The sequence below is a fragment of the Haemaphysalis longicornis genome, unplaced genomic scaffold (genome assembly GCF_048455015.1).
Source record: "Haemaphysalis longicornis isolate Haplotype H1 unplaced genomic scaffold, Haemaphysalis longicornis Haplotype H1 scaffold_10, whole genome shotgun sequence".
In the NCBI taxonomy this organism is placed as follows: domain Eukaryota; kingdom Metazoa; phylum Arthropoda; class Arachnida; order Ixodida; family Ixodidae; genus Haemaphysalis; species Haemaphysalis longicornis.
The window spans coordinates 136,544,802-136,561,328 of record NW_027526204.1 but is presented as its reverse complement, the minus strand read 5'-3'; positions in this window follow the sequence as shown (position 1 = coordinate 136,561,328).

Here is a 16,527-nt window from a genome sequence, read left to right as displayed (position 1 = left end):
TATTTCCTCGGGCTGCTCATAACGATTATGATGATGGAGACTCGGCGTGTGGAAGAAGTGTCGCTTTTTTTCAAACGCTCATAATATTCAAGGGTAGGTTTAGTTTATTTACCTAAGTTCTGGCTTTCACACTATCCTGGATAAATGCACAGTAATAGTAAGACGGCTGCTTGTTAGGAGTCAATAAAATCCCTTTCCTACATTACAGCATTTCCTACTGTTGCGACCGGGCGGGGGCACCCGATCCGAGCTCCGTGGCCTCCGACATACGAGTGGTAGCGTGTATGATGCGAGCGGCCAGCCGCTGTTGCAGCCGTGAAGAAGTCCAGAAGCCGTAGGCTAACGTAACTGTTTACTTCATAGCGAGAGGTGAGCCGAAGCCTAAGAACAATGCCCCGACGGGCGAGGTTACAATACAGGACTCGAGCAGAGCGACAACATCGATTCGCTGCTCTAACAGGAATGAGTTACAACGCTTGGGCAGCTCTATTTATACCCAAAAGCGATAACGGTCAAACGCAACAAGCGGGAACACGCCACGAACGTCACATACACACACAACACTCTTTCCAGTGTTCGTTAGTCGTCGGTAGCCTCCGCGCACGTTGAGTCCGAGAGAGGGGAGAGAGGAGGACTCCGTTGCGATCGACGGGGCCTCTGTGTCCATGAAGAGCGTGGAGACGAGCCTCGCCGGTAGCCGCCGAAGTCTTGAAATGCGCGTAGAGCAAAGCGTCTGACGCGGCTTGTCGCAACTTGCCACCGACATGGTTGCGCCTGTTTTCGAAGGGGCAGGCAGGGGCTTCGCCGCACAGCCGAAGAGTGATGCGGGACAGTACGGCGGCGCTGGCCGATGCGTAACACTACCCACTGTAGAGAAGGGTCACTCATTCCACCGCTCCACTGAACCTGAATGCCTGTCATAGCTTCGGGTCGTGAAATTTTAATATCGGAATTCAGCAACGGTGTAGAGCCCATGGGGCCGTTGGCCTCCTCCGAAGTTAATTTCTGAGCACGAGGATTCCTAAGACCTCTTCAGCGTGACGCGATGATGATATAGAAACTGAGGCTTGCGAATGGTTAGAGTTAAATACCCCTGGATGGACAAAATTAATCCGTAGCCCTTGACTACGGTGCGCTTTATAGCCCACGTGTAGCTGCGGCGTCTTTAACCCATAACATTTAAAGTAATCAATTAAATGCATGCAAACATCACATTTTAGAGTAACATGCAAGGTGCGACGTTCACGCTCACTCCGCCGACATGTCCGCCTTGCCTCAGGACAGAAGTCCCCAGATGCGTTTCTCTATCCTGCGTCACGCATGCTTTCGCGCACTTCATTTCATTTATTTCATTTCATTTATTATACCACTAAGGGCCCGGAGGCATTACATAAGGGGGGTGGGGGAGATAACAGGGTTTGCAGGAGTACTATTGAACCAAACAGGCGAAAACAAGAAGGTTAACTTGAAAGCCGGAAAATACAAAACAAACACTTAAATAAAAATTACACAAAAAAATGTACAAAGGTAACAGCGAAGTCAAACAAACAGTATTTTAAAATGCAATTGAAGAATCAATAGTATTACCATCAAGCCAGAACAGTAGAATTACATCGTTAATACACAATGTGAACGTCTTTTCAGGCTTATCTTTGAATTGTTTGTTATCGGTGCACGTGGCGATGTCGTTGGGTAAAGCGTTCCATAGAATAATAGCGTTAGGAAAAAGGACGAGACAAATGCTGACGTTCCGCATGTTATCGGGGATAATGGGCAAGTGTGATTTCAGCGGGGTGATATTCTATGAGGCGGCCTTAGTAACGGGTGTCTTGATTGTGACCGATAAAAGTAATTATGGGGGAGGCATAGACGAGCAATGACGCGGCGTGATTCAAGGGTCGGGAGGGAGAGCGATAGTTTAAGGGCAGTGACGTATTTGAATATTGCGAGGTGATGAAGCATGCATCGTGGTTTTGAATGGATTCAATTTGTAGTTAGGTATGCTTGTGATGGATGCCAGATGGCTGATGCATATTACAGTTTCGGCCTTACGAATGTTAGATAGACTAGTCTTTTTATTTCCTGAGAAACAAGTTTAAGGTTACGGCGAATATATCGGAAAGTACGCGAGACTTCCGAGAAAATGGTGTCGATATGCGTTGCCCAAGAAAGCGATTACGTCATGTGCACCCAGAGGTATTTGTATGATAGGACTGAGCTGATCGGTATATTGTTGACGTGATAGGTGTATTGAGATATGGCATGATTCTGAGAAAATGAGAGTGATTTACATTCGGCTAGGTTTAATGGCATGTGCCATTTTATACACCCTAATGAAATGCTAAGTTTGATTGCAGGTTAGAATGATCAAAGGCGGCGTAAATGGTTTGGTACAATACGCAGTCATCTCCAAAGAGACTTAGCTAGTTTGTTGCAATATTAGTAGGCAGGTCATTTATGTATATTAGGAATCGCAGAGGCGATAGGCTTGCACCCTGCGGGACACCGGACGATACGCTGGTTAGGCAAGACTTGTGCTCATTAGCCGAGGTGAATTGCGTGCGTCCTTTTAGGAAGTGTTCGAGCCATAATATCAGGTTAGAAGGGATGTTTAGTGAAGATAGCTTAGCTAGTAGGTGGTAGTGGCTGACACGATCGAATGCTTTACAAAAATCCAAGAAAATTGCGTGTACTTGATGATTATTGTCCATTTCCTGTAGTATATCATGTATGAATTCGGCAAGCTGGGTCTCACAAGCTGGGTCCTTAGCGGGGGCTTAGTTGCCCCCCCCCTTTATAATAACCATGTTTGGCCGCCTATACCGTCCATAGCGCATGCATTTTAGAAATGGCCGCGTCAAGCTTCGGATGAACCGATGGCGTACAAAAAAATAGTTATAACCAGGTCCTATTGCATATTCCCATAAGACCGTATAACTATGACCACCTGGGCCGTCGTGGTGTCGTCGGTACTATTCGTAATTCTCACCATTGTTCCCGCTAGTTCGACTCGCACGACCAACGTTAAAGTGACTAGTACCCCTGTATTGTTCTCTTTGTGGCTGCTCTGAAATGTTTCACACAAGAGTTCTTGTCCCTTGAACCACTCCGGCGGTATCCATGCAGAGCGGCGCAAACGTGCACATTGCAGGCCATCCGATGGAACCACGCATTGATGGTCAGCGCACGACTGTAAATAGGCTGGTCAGGACTCTCACGTTACCTGCGTGAAATAATGTTAAGTGAAGACTGCGTTTGCAAGCACCTTGGGACAGGCTGATTTAAGTGGATCGCGAAACACAAACCCACGGACGGTTGAAAACAAACCTGTAATATAGAAGGATGATAACGGAATTCAATCGCGACTGCAAGAAGCACGGAAAGACATTTCGGGTTAAAAGTGAATTATTTTTACGAGATTTTTGCTTAAATTACATGGAAAATAAACAAAATTTACAACATCGTATATGATTCAAGCGTAATTACGTTCGAGAGCGAAAATCGTCTGCAATAATTGTTGCACGTGACACTGTCTGCTTGCTGGTTTTGTGCGCTTCTTCCTGGTGTTCGAGTTAACACCACCGAGTACTGTTCATTCGGAGTAATCACAAGCCTGCTTGCTCTGCTATCCTCCCGAACTATTCTCAAGGCGACTTACCGCGATGTCTATGTATTCATTGTTTCGTGTAAGTATTGTGTGCGGGAAGAAAACACAAATGTTATTCCAAATATCTGCATCATTTCATGATTTGGTTATCAAAATCTTCACACGTGTATCAGCGTAAGCATCCTCCTTCGAGCCCTTGGGCTTGTTCGGAGAAATTGCTATGCGTTTCGATTAGAAAGACTTGAATAACGAATTGACCCTAGTCGTGCTGTTACAACCTTTCTCTTTGAGTAATTTAAAGTGGAAGGACAACAAGTAGCGGTTAACCATGCGTTCGGCAAAAACAAACATACAAACACCTTATCCATCGCAGATAACAAGCAACCACGGGACCAAAATTTCGATGCACAAAGGTTTCTGTTTTTTAGGCTCCATCCGAAAAGTAGCTGCAAGTGTCTAGAATCGTTCCAGCTACCCCGTGCTCAGTTTCCCAACGCCTGGTAGCAACTGAACTGCAGCAGGAGTCTGTTTCCACTTTATAATTTGAGAGCTGTTCAGAAAGGCCACGTTTACTTTGTTTTGGTGATTTTCTAATAAAAGGACTTCGACGTGTCTTTCTCTCGAACCCATTCACCATCCAAAAATAAAATCGCAATCCGCACCGAATGCGTCGTCCCAGTATTTATGACAGTTTCGAACTCCTAATTAATATCTGGTTCCTCCGTATGCGCCCTGCCGCCTCGAATAAACAATTCCCCGAGCCACCCTGCCTGGGATATGTCGGCTGCTTTGGAACCCTTGCCACCACGTGTGAATTACAACTGGCCTGGGATGCCCTGGCCTCGCGACGGTCTCGTATTTGCTCGGGTTTTTCACCGACTCGCCTGGCAGCCACCTCGACCGTCTAGCACAAACAAGGGGTCATTGCAGCCTGGGGCTCCACGTGTACGAACCTGAAGAAACGGACCCTGAACAGTGTTGTTTTTACTCATCGTTTGCGCGGGAACTACATCCTCGTTCCTCGTCTTATTCCCCGTTAGGCCTTCTTTCTGTCTCTTGCTTTTCTTGCCCTTACATTTTATTCCTTGTTTTCATTTTTGTAGCCCTTCTTTATCTTCTTTTCCTTGTTTGGCTCTTTTCACTTTCTTGTTCCTTCTCTTATTTCGCATCTATCTGGTTGTCTCATTGTGCTTCTTACTATTTTCCTGGATTATTTCCTTCTCGTTTATCATTTACTTTTGTTTTGGAATTTGAGAAGGAGGAAAAGGATGAGGAGGAGAAGGAGGAAAAACGTTTATTTGAGGCAATAATACTTCATTTTACCGTTTTTACTGCGTCTTTTAAATGGTTTATTTTCGTTTCTTCCTCCCGAGCTGACACGTACTTGGAATCAGGACCGCAATCGCCGCTGTGGCAGAGGCCATTCAAGCTGCAACGAATTCCTTGCCGCAGTTCGGTGAAGTTTGATAGAGGGGAAATATGAGAACACCTGCACTCGCACACTTGGCCTGGAGTTCTAAGCTAGAGCTCGTCTTGCTCTACTGGGTGAGTCAAATAGAGACGGGCGTTTTATTTAAAGCCGACCTCCGGGAGAGAAAAAAAGTGCAAATCGAAAAAATTCTTCCGCTAGCGGATTGAGAAGAAAGTTGAAAGGAAAGAAATAAGTACCAAACGAACAAGCAAATGAACAAACAGACGACAGATGGTCAGGCAAACAAAAACAAAAACAAATAAAACAGGCATGCTGGTCTTGTAAAGACATGAGGCGTGTTTAATGCGCGTTCACAAATAAGGAGTTAACACGTACGCTTTCTCCCATTTTCCAGGCATATGCACCCCGTATTCGGACAGCTAGAAGTATATATAATGCCCAACATTGCTGCGTTGCTCACCTCCACTGACGTATATTGCTCAGCTGTCTTTTCCCATCATTCTGCTGGCAGCAAGATTCTCCTGCACCTTCGAACACTCACTCGAACACTCACCCTCATCAGCCCTGTGCCCCGCAAAACTTAGAGGTCGACAATGATGAGGCAAACCAACGAAGGGACTAACACCGCATACAGGTCACCCTATAGCTAGTATTCGAAGAAACTAAAGGGGTACTGACACAAAAAAGCTTGCATCTTGTGTTTTTTTTTCGCTGTTATCACGGTATGTAAATAATGAATAATTTATCACATGAGGAAAGCTCATTTACTTTAGCGCGTGATGGTTGTTTAATTAAAGCCGTTTTTAATGCGGACACTCGCAGTTTCGGTTTCAGCGGGTGCCGAGAAAGGTTGAATTGTGTATAAAAAAAACCTGTCCACGTGACTGTCAGACGGATATCACAAAGCAGAGCGGCCGTAGCGCTGTCGATTCTGCTTCGGCAGCAGTTTCTGCTAATTCCCCCACGTACTGATCTCGTCAACCACTTAATTAAAAAGCGACCGTGAACGTGATGCAGGCGCCGTTAGTGCACATTGCTGCTGCGGCTACAGGACGACGCGCCCGCTGGAAGCATGCGGACGGTCTGCCTATACGCCATTTTCCGTGCTAGAGGTGGGCGCCGCCATTTGCTTTTTATGACCACACGCTAGCGCCGTCTATGAAGCGACCGCCGAAACCTCCGCGCTGGGCTGTTAAGTGCGCCGTTCTTTCCGTGCGCCTGCTCGGTATCCGTGCATTACTGATTGAACCGTAGTGGTTTGGCGTTAAGTTAGCGGTTGCAGAGCTTGTGTGTGTGTGTGTTCTGTTTTGTTTCATCATCTGCGGACGGATTTTAGGTCCTAATTTGCTGCCAGAGCGGGAAATTCCGACCCCGGCTGTTGCGAGCAGCAGTAGCAGTGTGGTGGCGGTGCCGGTGGTGCTTCGCAGTTCCGCGATGCAAACGTACCGGTATGGCACCGACTGACATAGAAATCGATATCGGGGAGTAAGTACGTGTTTTCAAAGCCACCGTGCTCGTTATGTTCACCGATTAGTCATGTTTACGGAAGCGCGGACGTCGAATGCGGAGCGCGCGCAGCATATGTGGGTCACGGTGATCCGTGCTCGCGATGGACTTTTGACGAGGCGATTGCTATGCTGTTGACATTGCAATGCAATATAATCTTTCTTAACTTGACTTATGACGATTACTGACGAAACGAAATTACCCGGGGGGAAAAATAACACGACTGCACAACCAGTCAAATTACTATTCGAAGGTTGAGCAAAAGGGTTGACGTTCGGGCGAGTTAATTCTGGTTGATCATGATCGTGATTATGATTGACCTAACTCTGCGCAGCGCATGTGGCCTGTCGCTCGGAGCCCACCTTTGTGAAACCGCTGCTTTCACCACAAATGCTTTACGCGACCAGCAGTAACTGTTTTGTAATTGTAATACTTTAGATTCCGTGGCAACGCAAAATGATTAGAAGCTTTTCCTTTGACCGCGTTGTGAACAGGTTGAGCTATTTTCCAAATGCAGCGTTCACGCGTACCTCGAGCTGCGTTTCCACATTTGGCTGCCTGCTTATCCTGCTATCGACCAGCAGTGTGCGATGGAGAAAGTTATCCTTTCATATCGTTTGGCAGTGTAATGCGTTGGCCTGAAAAAAAGTAAACAAAACGCCGTGATTTTAAAGGTTAGATTAGATGAAAAGGGGATTGTTTAATGCCGATCGGCTGTAATGACCAAACAATATATGGTATTTTAAATTGACTACAAGGTACCAGAAGTTATTGTAGTGTTGTATTGTATCGGCGCTCGTGAAAGATCCCCAAGTGGTCAAAATTAACCCGCAGCCTTCCACTACGGCGCGCCTCATCACCCTTGAAGCGTCGGGGCGTTAAACACCATAATGAATGAATGAATGAATCAATCAATCAACGAACAAATCAATGCTGTATTATAAAGGATAAAGTTGCTTCTAACATTTCGCAGCTTTGCGTGTGATAAATGGATTTTGCTCCGTCTGCTTGCCGTCCAAGTGCACCCAACAAACCCTGGAGTTGGTCGGTGGTACTGCGATTTATCAACGGAATCCACCGATATCTCAATTCGGTGTGCGTTGGGAAGCGATGCCGCAAAAACACACCGCAACCGCACTGCATTTTCTCCAGGCAGTGTCGTGCACATGCGTGCTGTCAGCGACTGTTTCTCGCTTTCTCTGGTTGTTCAATAACCCACCACCGCGCAGTGCTGACCAAGCGACGTTTGCGCCTTGAACGGCATCGCAGCATTGGCTAAAACAGTTGAAAGTTCCGCAAAAACTAAGCGCACGGTGCGAAATACTCCTGAACTACGCAGCGGAGCACACCGCGCCGAGCTGGCCGAGCGATGTTAGCAGCCCAGCGCGCTCAGGCAACGCTGGTCGACCGCCGAGAGAACTGGTTTGAGAGTATTTTCCTCCTTTCCCGGCTGCTTATGGAAAATGGTGTATAGGTCTGCCTACACATGTTTTACACATGTTTTTAGCACTGCGGCGGATATTCGATTGCCGCTCTCGTAAGCGGTGCAGATGGCGATTTGTAATGCACTTTGCCATCACATCACAACATTTTTCCTCGTATCTCCAGCTTTATTTGCGCCATGAGTGACATTTAGGGAAGCGGTAACAAGCTAACACTCGAGCTACTTGCGCCTGCCTGCGCCACTTCGCGGCCGCGGCCGGAACCCTTACAGCGACCGTGCTGGTGGTATGCGCGGCTCCCTCAGTGCGCTTGTCGTGTGCTCGGCGTATTTTCGCGTCCAGTGTAATAAAGGCTATAAAAATAGAGTGCCTGGAATAACTGTAGAACTTAGGTAACAGCCAGCTGCATGATGAGCCAACGAAATCCTGGTGCCTCCGCCGCCAACGATCGGATCGTTTGTAGCTCGAGAGCAAAAGCTCCGACCTCCAATTGGAGCAGCGAGCCGGTGAGAAACGCCGGCAGTGCGGCAGTGCCTATTCCTGTACCTACCGAAAATGCCTTGAAAGAGCTACGCGAATGTGGTGCACTCTAGTGAATGAATGCACTCTAGCAGCAATGGATTTACACACAGGTAATGCGGTTTCATGTGAAATCGATATCCTCGTCGGCACTGAGCATTATTGGGACTTCATCACAGGACGAACAGAGACCTTGAGAAATGGCCTGAAAGCCGTCGAGACAGTTTTTGGGTGGACTCTACACGGACCTACTTCTGGGTCAACAACCGCAGCACTTTGTTCACAAACCGTAGTACTGAAATCTCATGCGGCCACCGCCGAAAGTTTCCTAGAACGGTTCTGGGACCTTGACACCATCGGTATTCGCTCAGAGGTGTGTGAGGAACCGCAACACGAGACAACACTGGCTCAGTTCAACAACTCTATACGGGAAATCGATGGTCGTTACGAAGTACGACTTCCCTGGAAGCCATCAGTCGAGCTGGACAATAACAAGGCGAACGCTGAACGACGGCTGGCTCAACTTGTGCGAAGACTTCGACAAAGTCCCGACCTCTTAAGTGCGTATCACACAGCGATCTCGAAATACGCCAACGATGACATGGCTGAGAGGGTGGCTATGGGCAGCACTGAAGGCCCAGTTTATTACATGCCGCACCACGCAGTCATCAGGGAGGAGCGGACGACAAAAACTCGCGTTGTGTTTGACGCATCGGCGCACGCACGTGGTCATGCATCTCTAAACGAAAGCCTCTACAGCGGTCCCAACCTGAATGCAGACCTATTAGGTCTGCTACTCAAGTTTCGCACGCACCGTATAGCATTGGTGGCAGACATAGAAAAGGCTTTTTTGCAAATCGCCATTCATGCGTTACCTCTGGTTCGAGAGAGCGCCTGTTCCAAACGAACCCCTTCCGAGAGTAATGGAGTGGCGAATGAAACGGGTGCCCTTTTGTACAACTTCAAGTCCGTTGTTACTTACCGCCACAATTAACTACTACCTCCACAAAATGTCATCGCAGTTTCCAGACACTGTTGCTCGGTTAGAAGGCTGTATTTACGTGGATGACATTTTAACAGGAGCCGAAACCATTTCCGAGGCACTGAAATTTTCCACCGGCGCTACAACACTTTTTGCAACCGCTTCAATCAAATTGCACAAATGGGCATCAAATAACAAAACCGTCCTCGAAAACCTTTGACAAAGCAAACCTGCGAAGAGCTTCCCCTAGGACAAGCTCCTGGCCTAATCAAGGTTCTCGGCTTGGTTTGGCATGCAGACAGTGACGAACTGGCCTTTTCCCCTGAAAGCGTGAGCGATTTCGTTCAGCGTCGGAACGACACCAATCGGTTCGTGCTACAAGCAACAAGCAGGTTGTATGACCCGCTGGGATTTCTGGCACCTTTCACTATCAGAGCCAAACTTTGTTTCCAACGAATTTGGAAATTGAAAACGGATTGGGACAAAGCGGTACCACGAGAAATATTGTCAGAGTGGCAGAACTGGTGCAACGAGCTTCCCGCATTGAGCACAATCATGGTTCCACGGTTTTACCGACACAATCTTTTACCACGAAGCACAAGAGGAGCTCTTCATATATTCGCAGATGCAAGCCCCCTAGCTTATGGAGCCGCAGCGTATTTGTGTACTTTCGACCAGCATGGAGAATCCTTCTCAACACTCCTGCTCACCAAGTCCCAGATAGCTCCTATTAAGGAGATAAGCCTGGCGAGATTGGAGCTGCTGGCTTGTCTCGTGGCAGCACGACTTTATGAATTTATAAAGATTCAGCTTCCTGACGCCTTCAGGGACGTACATTTATGGACTGACTCCATGATTGCGCTTCACTGGATAAAGGGAGATGTAAACCGATGGAAACAATTCGTGCGAAACTGAGTCCCCGACATCCACGCCAAGACAAAAACATTCTGGTGGAAACATTGCCCAGGAAAGGAGAACCCGGCCGATATGGTGACGAGAGGCATCACGTCACAACAGCTAATTTCATCGGACTTATGGTGGCATGGACCCCCGTGGTTAAAAGGTACCGAAGAGTGGCCGCCACAACCAATGTGCGACACAGACTTCACAGCCGAAGCAAAAAGGGAAGCAGTTTTGAACGATGCACTACAAGTGCTCGTGCCTACATCTCAGACACACCCGCCGGTCATCGACATAGCACATTTCAGCTCCATCGTTCGTTTAATCCGAACGACGGCATGGACTCTCCGCTTTCTCGACAAGCTACGTCACAAAAGCGTGCTGAAAGGACCCCTTACTCCAAATGAGATCGATAACGCGGAGAAGTTCTGGCTTCGAACCGTTCAAGCAGAAGCTTTCCACGACGACATCATAGCGGTACAAAAAGGAGAATTGCCACCTCGAGCTTCCCCCCTTCGAAACACTACCATATTTATCGATGACGAGGCTCTGCTGCGCGTGTCTGGAAGAATACACCACAGTCAGCGGTTGTATTCGGAGCGCCATCCCATTATTTTACCGAAGCAACACTTCTACTCTAAGCTTCTTGTGCAGAAACATCATCGTAAGCTTCTACACTCCGGTGTGAGAGACACGCTCGTAGACCTTCGACAGCGGTACTGGATTCTTCAGGGACGACAGCTTGTGAAGAAAGTTATGTCTGAATGTACTGTTTGTCGACGGCACCATGCAAAACCCATGGAGGAAGTGGCTCCTCCTTTGCCAAAGGACAGAGTCACAGAAACCGACACGTTCACTGTTGTCGGAATCGACTTCGCGGGACCGTTGTTTGTACGCACGGCACGAAAGTTCACAAAGGTGTACCTGGTGCTGTTTACTTGCGCTGTAATCAGGGCTATACATCTCGAACTCATAGACGACCAAACAGCGCCATCCTTCTTGAATGCGTTTCGTCGCTTTGTTTCACGCAGAGGTTTTTCCTCTGTGGTGTACACCGATAACGTCCTCACCTTCAAATGCAGCAAAAAGGAAGTCACACAACTTTGGGAGACAATCCGTGATCCACAAGTGAAAAACACCTTTGCCAACCATAAGATTGAATGGAAAACAGGGGTGGTATTCGCGAGTATTGTCCCTGGAGCGTCCCTTTCAAAAGTGTCCCTTTTGGCGAGCGCTGATTGGCTAAAAGCAAACAACCGGAAGTGACGTGACGCAAGCGCAACAAACTTACTTCCAACGCCCACTGCCTAACCGGAAGTACGTCATGATGAAAGGGACTCAAAAGGGACGTTTTCAAGAGGGACAGTTACGAGAATACCGCCCCAGTTGGCTCCGCTTTGTCCATCACAGACGGCACGTGCACTCTGTGAGAAGAACACACGCACACACGCACATGCGCACGGGCGCACACGCACACACACACACGCAGACTGAAGTATTTTTTCTCTCTTTCTTTCGAACGTTAAGGGCATGTATCTTGGTTATAAGAAATCCTCCGGTTATGCTGTTAAGAACATGCACTTTCTACAGACTCCAATAAAGCAGTGTTTCGTAGGAGAAACAAAGCCAAAGGAAGGAACGAGCAGCCAGACAAACGTTTGGTTTTGGTTGGGCTAGTTAGTTTTGCATGTATTAGCGGAAAGCTGCGCGCATGGACGGGACAGCGAGAAAGCAGCGACCGGACGAGCGCAAATCTAATTGGGGAATCATGCAGAACAAGGAGATATGTGGGCTGATCCAACGTGAAGTTAAAGGGGCACTGACACAAAAATTTAGCATCTTGTTTTTTTCGTTGCGATAAGTAGCTAGTGACCTACTTATAACCTGTAGAAACCTCATTTGCTTCAGCGTGCGACGGTTGTTTAATTAGAGGGATTTTAAATGCGGCCAGTCGCAGTTTCGGTTTCAGCGAGTGCCGTGAAACGATGGATTTTGTGGATTTTGTGTGAACAAACCTGACCACGTGACCGTCGGAGGGATATCACAGAGCAGAGCCGCCGTAGCACTGTCGAATTCGCATCGACGGCAGTTTCTGCGAATGCCCCCACGTACTGATCTCGTGAGGCGCTTAATTAAAAAGCGACCGTGGATGTGACGCAGGCGCTGCGAGTGCAAATGCTACCGCGGCTAAAGAACGACGCGCGACGCTCGAGGCGGTGGGTGGCAAGACGAGCGCTGGGAGCGGCCGGCCGGTCTGCCTACAGGTCCGCCTACAGATGTGTTCGGCTCAGCACTGCGGCGGATATTCCAGTGCCGCTCTCGTAAGCGGTGCAGATGACAATTTTTAATGCAACCCGCCATCGCATCATTAACTCCTTTCTCATTTAAGCCACTATGGTCGGGACTTGGGGACAATTTCGTGCAGCGGTAACAAGCTATCACTCGAGCTACCTGCGCCGGCCTGGGCCACTTCGTGGCCGTGGCCGCCGCCTGCACAGCGACCGTGCGGCTAGCTCAGTGGGCTTTTCGTGCCTCCGGCGCGTTTTCGCATCCAATGGTAATAAACAGTAATAGAAACAGAGTGCCTGGAATCGCTGTAGAACTTTGGTCGCGGCCAGCTGCCCGATTAGCTGACGAAATCACGGCGCCTCCGCCGCCAACGATCGGGTCGTTCGTTCTCGAGAGCAGAAGCTCCGCCCTCCGGCCCTCCGATTGGAGCGGCGAGCCGGGCGAGCCCGCGTAAAACGCCGGTAGTGCGGAAGCGGCAAACACAAACTCGTGACGTGTTTGGATGTTGTTTATTTACAATTGCGCGTGGTCCTCTGCTGGCTGCTCGGTTGCGTTTCGCACACTTCAAAATTGATTTTAAATATGTTCTAGGCTGTATTCGCCGCTGATATTTTGCCGATGATGTATATGTGTTCCCACCAATCTATCTCCGACGTTATCTCGCCTTCAAAATTTTGTGTCAGTGCCCCTTTAAGGGCAGCGAACAATCGCTCCGCAATCTTTTGTTGCGCCGATTAGACACGAGCGTTTAGTTCTTAGTACGCACATAGTTTACAGGGTAGAAGATGGCAAGGGTGGACCACTATGCGCTTATAATCATTGGGAAGGAATCCCTAGACTGTGTCTGCTTCCTGTACATTACGTTGATGATAATTTGGTATATACCTAGTTGAGTTGCCGAAAAGCTAAACTATATGGATTATTCTTACTCCCCATTCAACCCTTTTCATTATGTGCCGCTCACGTTGAAGGGAGTTCACCGCTTATCAACCGCTTTGTGAGCCTGTCTTTGAACGTGTCGTATACAGAGGCTCTCAACAGTGTGCGCTTTTAACTGCTACCACTCATCTTGTCATCCCAACTTCAACGACGTACCCAGCCGAGTGCTGCAACGAAAGCCAGGAGCATGTTCGTGCTTCAAGGCCCACGTACAGGGCAGGTTCTTCAGCAGTGTTTGAGTTCCTTCCAGAGGAAATGATGTGGCGAAATAGTTTGCGCACCTTGTGTTTTCTAAATGTTTTGAAGAAACAACTCCACGGTGCTGGGAGTACCATGAGTGTCGGCTGGAATTTCATTGCCCTTAGAAGACGAACGATGACTCACTCACTCACTCACTCACTCACTCACTCACTCACTCACTCACTCACTCACTCACTCACTCACTCACTCACTCACTCACTCACTCACTCACTCACTCACTCACTCACTCACTCACTCACTCACTCACTCACTCACTCACTCACTCACTCACTCACTCACTCACTCACTCACTCACTCACTCACTCACTCACTCACTCACTCACTCACTCACTCACTCACTCACTCACTCACTCACTCACTCACTCACTCACTCACTCACTCACTCACTCACTCACTCACTCACTCACTCACTCACTCACTCACTCACTCACTCACTCACTCACTCACTCACTCACTCACTCACTCACTCACTCACTCACTCACTCACTCACTCACTCACTCACTCACTCACTCACTCATTCATTCATTCATTCATTCATTCATTCATTCATTCACTCATGCATGCAGAAACGCTCCTCAAGCTCCACCATCCTGAGTTTTACGCTAGCGGTGAGAAATCTTACAACGTATGTGCCGTATCCAACACACAACAGTGAAAACTGCGCAGTACGGCCGCACATTCAACGCTTGGAAAATATCATAGTTCCTTGTTTAGGGCTTTCTTAGCTCAACAGAAAGAGGGCGGATAAAGTATGCGGAACAGGGAACCGACATTGGTAGGATTAAATATATGCGCTTTCCCTTTTTATTAACTTTCATTCAAGGAGTGAATTTAAGCGTAAAATAAGCCGCAAAAATATAGCGATAACGACATGAGAGTCAAAGGGTAAGAGCAAAGAGAGCGAGATAAAGGCACTAGGGTAATGGGGTAATACATTGTTGAAAAGGGGAAATAATTTATTAAGGTGCCATTTTACAAACATAATGGAAAACACCGAGGGGCTGCTTATCGTGCAGTGGGCGTTTTCAGTGGGCGTAACTACGGCGCTAAATTACGGGAACACTCCCGCGAACAGTTCACGTAGGGAAAACGAATCCAGACGAAGAGTGGAAGCTTTGACGAAGATCGGTGGTATGAAGAGAGGCGTTTGAGGGGACAACAAGGGGAGAGGAAGGGGGCAGGGAAGCGTAAGATGAAAAAAAAAAAATGAAGGAAGCTCATGGTAACGCGTAAGCCTTGAAGGTAGCGAAGCTGCACGCAACCTTTACGGCCACCACGAAGATTTAAGTACACGATTGCAGACGATTTGCATCTCCTTCGCTGCCGCAACGACCTTTACTCCATCATTGTTGCTATAAGTGTGAGCTTCTTTCATTTTTTGGAAGTGGTGATCATTGGAAATCACCTTTGGAGGAGCGTACGCAATAACCTGCCTTTTTCGTCCCGAGCAACTATTGCCACGATAACTGCGAGCGCTGGGGTCTTTCACGGTCCGAGAATGTGTTACCACAATTACGGCAAACGCTGAAGTTTTTTTCTCGCCGATGTTAGCCAATCTCCTGAAGTGGGTATGCTTGGCTTTGGCTTGACAAACGTGCGCAGGGACTCTGTGTGCCCCCCACCCCACCCCCCCCCTTCTCCATCAGTTCAGCCACTGCAACGCTACACTTAACCAAGAACATATATTGTGGGAATGCACAACACCTCAGCACTCAGAACACATCACACTAAGGAGTGGCTGGCAACCGTCTGCAATCACCAAGATCAACGGGACCTGGTGCCCTTCATCCGAAGTGCTACCAGCAGCTGTCTGGACGGAGGCGGCTGACGGATGCCACCCCAACCACTGCGATAATAGAAAAAACAAATAAAGTTTCTCTCTCTCTCTCTCTCTCTCTCTCTCTCTCTCTCTCTCTCTCTCTCTCTCTCTCTCTCTCTGTGTGTGTGTGTGTGTGTGTGTGGTCGCCACCAGGCCCGCTCTCTCTCTCTCTCTCTCTCTCTCTCTCTCTCTCTCTCTCTCTCTCTCTCTGTGTGTGTGTGTGTGTGTGTGTGTGGTCGCCACCAGGCCCGCACTCTCGTGCGCGCGCTCGGCACTCGGCTCGACCCCAAACAAACGCGATGGAGAGAGAGAGAGAGAGAGAGAGAGAGAGAGAGAGAGAGAGAGAGAGAGAGAGAGAGAGAGAGAGAGAGAGAGAGAGAGAGAGAGAGAGAGAGAGAGAGAGAGAGAAAACCTTTAATGAAAGCTGAAGAGGTCAGCCCCACTAACGGTATGGCTTGCTACTCCAGATGGGGTGAATACAGTGAGATGACAGGGGAAAGTAGATAGAGAAAGAGAAAAGAAAGGGGAGGGGGAGGGAGAGATGCGATGCACACATATATAAAATGCATATGTTCAGAGGGTTCACAGGACCTCTGCTATCCCTGTTTCCGGAAGAAAAGAAGGAAGCACAGTTTTTGTTCGCAGCACTGCCTCATCACGATTTCGCCAGGGTCCAAGGAAGTGTGAGAGTTCTAGAGGACCTCCACGTCGGAGTCACACAAGTGCCTTCGATGCTGTTGCCTGCTAACTAGCAAATCGCGGGCAGTAGCTGAAAATGTGCCCAATGACATTAAACGGGATCGAAACGGCCTGCAATCGGACGCGCTAAT